The sequence below is a fragment of the Octodon degus genome, unplaced genomic scaffold (assembly GCF_000260255.1).
Source record: "Octodon degus isolate 3935 unplaced genomic scaffold, OctDeg1.0 scaffold00103, whole genome shotgun sequence".
NCBI lineage: Eukaryota > Metazoa > Chordata > Mammalia > Rodentia > Octodontidae > Octodon > Octodon degus.
Genome location: NW_004524679.1, coordinates 9,883,888 through 9,892,245, shown reverse-complemented (window position 1 = coordinate 9,892,245; position 8,358 = coordinate 9,883,888). Strand labels below are relative to the sequence as shown.

The window sequence follows — 8,358 nt, the reverse complement described above, 5'->3', positions numbered from 1 at the left end:
AACAAAAAAAAAAAAAAGAAAGAAAGAAAGAAATGAAGGACCATATTTTATCTGTATATACCAAATAGTTAGGGTAAATGTATGCCTACTTTCTCTTTATTCAATGAGAAGAAAGATTTGTACTTACAGTATTTGGACAGGATATCATGTCTGCATTTTGTATTGTGAATAACTGCTAGGAAGACAACAATATGCAGCATGTGAATTATTATAACTGTCATAGTAACTTGTTTTGAAACTGTCTCATTGCTATTTGTTTCTCAATAAATAAATACAAAAAAAAAACAAAAACAAAAACAAAAAACCCAAAAGACAACAACAAAAAAATTGGAATAGGTTCTTCCTGTACCAAAATTATTAATTAAAAATTCATTTATTTTTTCATATCTCATAAAATAACTCTACTTATTTCTCTAAAGAGTATTTGAGAGTCAGGTGTGGTGGCACATGCCTAGATTTGCAACACTTAGGAGGCTGAGGCAGGCGGATCACTGTGAGGTTGAGGCCACCCTAGTCTACATAATGAGATTAAGGCCAGCAAGGACTACATTGAGATATCTTGCCTCAAACAAAACAAGACAATATAAATGTGATTTGATAATGGAAAGGATGATATTGTAGCATACAATTATAAAAATGTATGCAAGTATTTTCAAAAATTAAAGGTATTTTAATTCCAGGCATTTTTCTTTCATTTCAAATAATTTTACATTTAATTGGTAGATATTTCCTTTGTTAAGGTATTCAAGTGAAAAAAATAGGTCTACCCCTGTTACATACACAGAAAAGGTAAATTAATTTATGATGAAATTAAATGTAAATATCGGAGAAACTTTGGCAGACACAAACCAATATTTTCTCAGGAGTTTTAAATGCATTTTTTGTTGCAGTTGTGTACCAAATACATTGCTAAACTAGAATCACTAGAGGGTGCTATTGTTGAAAAATTACAAGCAGGAATGAAGTACTGTGCAGTATTCTGACACCCTCCTCCCTGTACTGTTATAAATTTCTAGGTTTATGGAAAGGAAAGTTTAAAGTTTTAAATGTTTGATCAGTCTTACATGCCAATATCTGGTAGCCTGAGCAACAAGTTTGATGATAACAATATATAATGTAAAACCCATTGTTAATTTCCTGTTCTTGTTTTGAAATTCTGTACCATTTTTATTGTTTTATGGTAGTTTTAAAAATAATCAGCTTCTTTTAGACTCAGCTTTCAATTTTTTTGTGGTGAATCCAACAAATATACATTGTCTACTTTGTGCATTTAACCATCTACTTCATTTATCTGAAGACAGTGTATTATCCACTATTAGATGGGGCTGGTGCTTAGAGCATTGGCATCCAGTATGATTATTACCAGTCCCTTTTCTTAGTGACCTGGACTTTGGGTTGCTTGATTCAGTGGTCATGATTCTCAATAAGGCAAACTGTCCCTCACTGTTTTAGCAAATAACAAAATAATAATTATGACTTTGGCCATACATTTTATGTTTTACATTTTAGATGCTTTTTAAGATGCTGAAATGAATAGGCTTTATTGGTATGTATTTTATAATGCTGCAAAATAAATAATGATATGTTGTTCAAAGATGTTTATTCTTGATACACAACTAAATTATTTAATAGCCATGCTTTCATTCCCATCAAGTATAAATTATTCTTCAAAAATTACCATGAAGATGTAACAGTTATTTAAAAAATGAAAATGAAGTGCAATATAATGTGAAATTAACTTGCCATAATTTTGTTAAGTACACAAGTTTTCAAACCTCTATAAATTATTAAAATTGTCACTTTTTTTTACAAAGATCTCTTGGGGGAGATGGTAAATAGTTTTCTTCAAAGACCATATGTAATATTTCAAAATCTAATCAAAGATAAAAGATGTGGTAACTTTGAAGTGTATCACAATTAAGGATACACAATAAAATGTGTATAGTTAGCTAAGAACCTCAAGATTTAGATTTTTGGATTGGTGAGACAGTTCAGCAGTCTAAAGTGTCTGCTTAGGCAGGCACAGGGGACCATGGTTTGATCCCTGGCACCGCATACTGTGCCAACCCTACTAAGCTGGCAAAAAAAGATTTAGATTCTTATAAAAAATAAAGAATATTAAACTATACTGGTCAGCTACCACTATAAGCTAATATTTTATGAAAAATTAAATGCTTTTATAAAGTCTATTAATTAAATTTTAGCTTTAAATTTGTATCATCCAAGTCTGTTCTTCAGAGAGCTCTTTGGCTTTATTACTTATAAAAAATAATATAAATTAAATATTTCACTGAAAACTACCACATGCTTCTTTAAAGAAGTAATTGGGTGTGAGATGAAATATAGACATCAAATTTATGGTATAAGCAAAACCTCATAGTTATATTGGATTTGAACTATGCAGCACTTATAAATCAATAAAATCTTAACAAAATTTACTTGGGTTAGAATACTATTGAACTAATAATAAATAAAATTAAACTCTTAAATTAGAAGATAATATTCTGTTTTCAAGATATATATAGAAACGAATAATCTGAATTAGGTCCCAGAGAAAAAGGAGGAAGAGAAAGGAAGTGGGACATGAATATTAAGTAAACCCAGGGTACTGGGAGAAGAAAGGCCTTAAGGATATTTTTGCCACTACAGTATTGATTTTACAGTTACAATTTATTCTATGCTGTTTTTCAAGTTTTCAATAAATTGAGAAGTGTAATAGCAAAAGAAATAATCAAAAACTTCACAGTTACCAAAATTACCAAAGCTGAAGGCACCATTTCCTTCAAGATAATTTTGTTTGTATATACTGTCAAAAGAGAGAAGGTAATTAGCAGTCAGCAAATAGTGGAGAAACAAAAATTAATGTTTAGACTCTGACACTATACCTGTAATGCATCTGAATTTCACAGTCCCAAGTTGAGGTTGTAAATATTGAAAAAATAAAGAAAGTAGGAAGTGAGAAGACAGTACTGAGTGTATCCTGTGTGCAGGTCTTTCTAGGGACAACAAAGGAACAAAATGAAGTTTAAGAGGTTGGAGTAGTGCAGTGCTGGAAAACAGGTTTATTTAGAGGAGGTGTCCTAATATCATTAATATGCAAATTTGTATTGTGGCAGTCCACCAGATTAATATCACCTATTAAAGCAGGGGATCTTTTTGAAGTAGTAAGATAAATTATACAAAATGTAACTGTAGAAGTATTTTTGACTCTGGATCTTTGTTTCCACCATCACAATGAGATTAATTTCTCTGCATATAGTTATGTCATGCATATAGTAACATGTTTACACAGTACTAACCATGGATTTGCTACTGTTGAAAGCAGACTTGACCCACTTGCAAAACTGGAAGTGTGATGAAAAATTTATAAATATGGAAATAAGGCAATTTATAAATATGCCTTTTATTAAGCATATCTCAATTTCCTGTATCACTACTCTTCCTTTAAGGGCTCTTATTAAGTAAAATGAGAGTTACTTGAACACAACCACTGTGGTACTGCAACAGTGCATCTGATAGCTTAAATGACTGCAGAACAATTAATAGTTACATATACAGCACGATTATTCTAAACAAAAAAATTGTTAAGGAAATCTACATACCATAACACAAGGGATCCATTGCAACTATATTTTTGGCATATTACATTTTTTTGTCTAAAATTTATGACACAGCAAATTTTAATTAAGTACTATTTGGTGACTATGTTTTTACACAATGGAATGAATGGCACAGCAAAAGCTATGATATTTATCAACTAAGATTCCAGAAACCCTAAATCTGTTCAGAGTGATTAATGTGTTTGCTATGGAAAAGTCACAAACAAGTGTCAGTGTAGAAGTGGTTGATCCAGTGTTCCAAGCCAAAATGTTAGCTATCCTGAAGCAAAAGGGAAGACATGAGATGGTTGTTGGTTAGTATCACAGTCACTCTGGCTTCAGTTGTTGGCTTTCAGCTGTGGATATCAACAATCAGCAGAGCTTTGAAACCTTGTCTGAGAGAGCTGTGGCAGTGGTAGTGGATCCCATTCAGAGCGTAAAAGGAAAGTGTGTTATTGATGCCTTCAGATTGATCAATTATAATATGATACTCTTAGGACATGAAACAAGACAAACAATCTCAAATCTGTGTAACTAAATAAGCCATCTATCAAGGCATTAATTCATGGAATAAACAGAGATTATTACTCCATCACCATTGATTATCAGAAAAATGAACTGGAATAGAAGATATTTCTACATTTGCATAAGAAGAGTTGAATGGAAAGTTTGACACTTCAAGACTACAGGGAGCATTGTAAACACAATGAATCAGTTGGAAAAGGGATGTTGGTATTAGCTAAGAATTATAATAAAGTCTGTAGAAGAAGATAAGATGACACCTGAACAGCTAGCAATAAAGAATGTTGGTAAACAGGATCCCAAAATTCATTGGAAGAACATGTGGATGTACTTATGACTTCAAATATTATCCAGTGTTTAGCAGCTAAGTTAAATACTGGCATATTTAAATAATAAATGTGAAATGCTTTTAGTGTAAAAGTGGTTAATTGCTGTACAAGATGTGGACATGACATCCTATCTAGAAACACCATTAGAACAAATCACTGTATTCATTAAGAGAATGTAACTATCCTAACCACTTTGAATACACAGATACAAAATGGACATTTAATCTGTATACATTTTTTTTGTTAAATTCCGTTATTTGAATATTATATGTATGTTAACTCAGCAAAATAATCTAAAAGAGTCCAGTAGTCCAAAGTAGTACTGGGTCTTTTGCTTCACTGGCAATGTCAGAAATTGTTGACCTGAGTCCCCCGCAGCTCAATATAACAGTATGACCTTACTTCTTATATTTCGTTTCTATACTTTTCTGTTGGGTGATTAAGGCCAAGATAAAGCAGGACTTATGCAACAAGAGTTGTAGCTTTTGGGTCTGATAAGGTCAGTGAAATCCCCTCAGGATTTATCCTGAGATCCTGTACCTCAGATTGTTGGTCAGTGTCAGCCATGTAGAAGAGTCTCAGCCATTGCTTGGCCAATGTGTTCTCTGTGAAAGCCTGAGAAAATGTTTTCTCTCCATGTGACTCTCCTTAGGCACACTCTACATCAACGATCCTTTCCTCTTTGTCCTCATAATCTCCTTGATCAAAAAATTTGGGACACTGCGGAGTTACATGACGTTACAGTACAAGTTCTCATAATTCATGAGTCTTAATTGACCTTGGAAGGCTAGGGCCAAAATATTGGCTTTCCTTGCAGCCCTCCTTTTCATCTAATTTTGGTCTGCAAACTTAGGGTGTTAACCATCCAGAAGACAAGTGTATTGCTATTATATAACTTAGGCTGTTAAGCTTAACCTCACTATCTCTGTGCATATCAAACATCTTAGGCATTATATGGAACAGGTATTTTTCAACAAGTATTGATATGTTGAACTTTGAGTCCCTACAGCACATGATAAAAACATTTAATAATTACAATATATTTTAAAAATAGGCATAAAGAATTGTATACTTCTTATGTTTACACATAAGTCCAAAAATCTCACCATATACAACCTTGAAGCAGGACAGTCCCACAATATTTCTTTTCCTGTCTTTTGCATTCAATCACCACCCTCTTGTTTTTGAACAACCATTTACCCGAGAGACATCATAGCAGCAACTGGCATGTCATGACAAGCAGCCCGTATTCAAAAGACCAGAATGACAGGCACTACAAGAATGAAACTGCTATTACAGGTTACCATCTGCATTGCAGTTGCTTAGTTCACAGGTATCAGTATATATAGTTAGTTAGGGTGAGAATCTTTCCAATTAACTGCTAGATTAAAAAAAATCTGGAGATTCCTAGGATCATTGCCTTGCCCATCTTCTACATGTAACTGTATGTCTTGACATTGTCTTGTTTCCTAACTCTTTTTTTCCTCTCGTGGTTAGTTAGTCCTCTAGATCCTGCTTCCCTTTTACTTGTATTATACCTTTCTATTTGTATTTCTTGTTCTGAGTTTTTGTACTAGGGAAACTATGATATTTACACATGTGTGTATGGTTTATTTCACTTATGTGTATATGTGCAAGTAGCATCCAGTTCAATATAGAGGATTTGAGTTTATCATTCTTAATAGCTGAATAATACTCCATTGTGTAAAAATACCACTTCTTTTTCAACCATTCCTCAGGTGATGGGCATCTTGGTTGTTTCCAAGATTTGGCTATCACTAATTGTGCTGCTATGAAAATAGGTACACGTATATGACTATGATATGATGTTTTCAGACACTCTCAGAAAATTCCCAGTAGAGGAGTAGTTGGCTTATATGGGATTTCCAGTCCAAATTTTCTAAGGAGTCTCCATACTTATTTCCATAATGGTTGCACCAGTCTACATTCCCACCAGCAGTGGAGAAGGGTTCCTTTTTCCCCACAGCCTCTCCAACATTTGTTGTTGGGTGATTCCTTTATGGTAGCCATTCTTTCTGGGGTGAGATGATATCTTTTCTTTTGTGAAAGATGATGTTTCTTTTTTTTCATAATTTTATTGATAGACAAATAGCAGTGAGACAGTTTCAAATCAAATTGCTAGGACAGTTTCAATAATTAGCACACTACATATATTCTTCTTAGTGGTTAATTGCTCTACAAGATGCGGACTTGAGATCCTATTTACAAACACCATTAGAACAAATCATTCTATTCATTAAGAGAATGTAACTATATATCTATCCTAACCACTTTGAATATACAGATGCAAAATGGACATTCATCTGTGTACCTTTTTTTGTTAAGTTCCGTTATTTGAATATTATAGCTGTGTAAACTGAGCAAAATATTCTAAAAGAGTCCAGTAGCCCATAATAGTATTGGGACTTCCACTTAACTGGCAATGTCAGAAATTGTTGACCTGAGGACCCCACAGCTCAATGTAACAGCATGGCTTTACTTCTCATATTTCATTTTTATACTTTTCTACTTGATGGTTAAGACCAAGGTAAAGCAGGACCTATGCAACAAGAGTTGTAGCTTTTGGGTCTGAGAAGGTCTGTGAAATCCTCTCAGGATTTATCCTGAGATTTTGTACCTCAGATTGTAGAGCCATCGTCAGTGTCAGCCATGTGGATGAGTCAGGGCCATTGCTTGGCCAATGTGCTCTAGGGGAAAACCTGAGAGAATGATTTCTCTCCATGTGACTCTCCTTAGGCACACTCTACATCATCGATCACTTTCCTCTTTGCCCCATAATCTTCCTGATCAGAAAGTTTGGGACACTAATGAGTTACATTGATTGGGTCTTTAAATTTTGGGGCACTTGTGTTTTTTAGTTCTTTATAAATTCTAGAGAGGAGACCTTTGTCTGAGTACTTAGTTTTAATGATTTTTTTCACATTTGTGGTTTGCCTTTTTTACTTTGTTGGTAATTTCTTTTGATGCGAAAAAACTTTTCAGTAAGAGGAGGTCCCAGTTGTTAATTCTTTCAACTGTTTCCCGTGCAATTTGATTTGTTAGTCTTTTATTTAATTTATATAACATGTTTCCATATGTAATTTTGTGTCAATTTGGAAATTATTAGTATGTGTTCAAATTTGGACTTCAGGTCTTAAGACATTTTTCCTCTCAGATAATGTCACCGATTAAGCATATATAAAATTCCTGCAAAAATAAATGGTAAAGAACACAAAGTAGAAAATTATTAATTAGAAATGATTCAAATTTCAAATTTTATTTCTTATTTTAAGGTCCTTCTTTTCACCTTTCTTTTAATTTCTATAATAATATTCACTTGCATTATATTTTTCTACTTTTATTTTTTTCTGTATTTTAGGAAAGGGCCTACAGGGTGTTCAGGGTCTGACTACTAGGTCAGACTCATATTGATCCACTTTTTACAGCTTCCCAAGTGCTGGCACCACCATGCCCAGTCTCATTTGCTTTCTCAACATGTCCCGGTGGCTGGGTCAGCTCAGCAGGCCCGGGGATCGAACCCCTATCATCTGCAACTGCTTGTACCTGCTTTAATCTGCTAAGCTATTTGACTGGTCCTATTTTTCTACTTTTAAACTGCAAACATTTTATAAAAAAGAACTTGTTCATTATTCATTTATTTAGGTCAGTTCCCATTTTTGTTAATTAGTAAATGACAAGAGATAGCAAACAATCACAATGGTTTTATGTATTCCATTTGAAGTTCTTTGCTTTTGTTTACTATCAGCTTTGAAAAAAGAATGGAATGATAATGTATATACTTTTTTAAAGTAAATGGGGTTCCATCATGAAAATATAAATTAGATTTTAGAAAGTAATAATAGCCTATAAAATATCTCGTTTTACATTTCCTATAACACCACATGTAG

The 8,358-nt window shown here is 33.3% G+C and overlaps 1 pseudogene; it reads left to right on the top strand.

Annotated features, from left to right (window-relative positions):
• The window catches only part of LOC101590229, a 23,059-nt pseudogene extending 18,545 nt beyond the window's left edge, over positions 1-4,514 (top strand).
• The last annotated feature ends 3,844 nt before the right edge of the window (positions 4,515-8,358 follow it).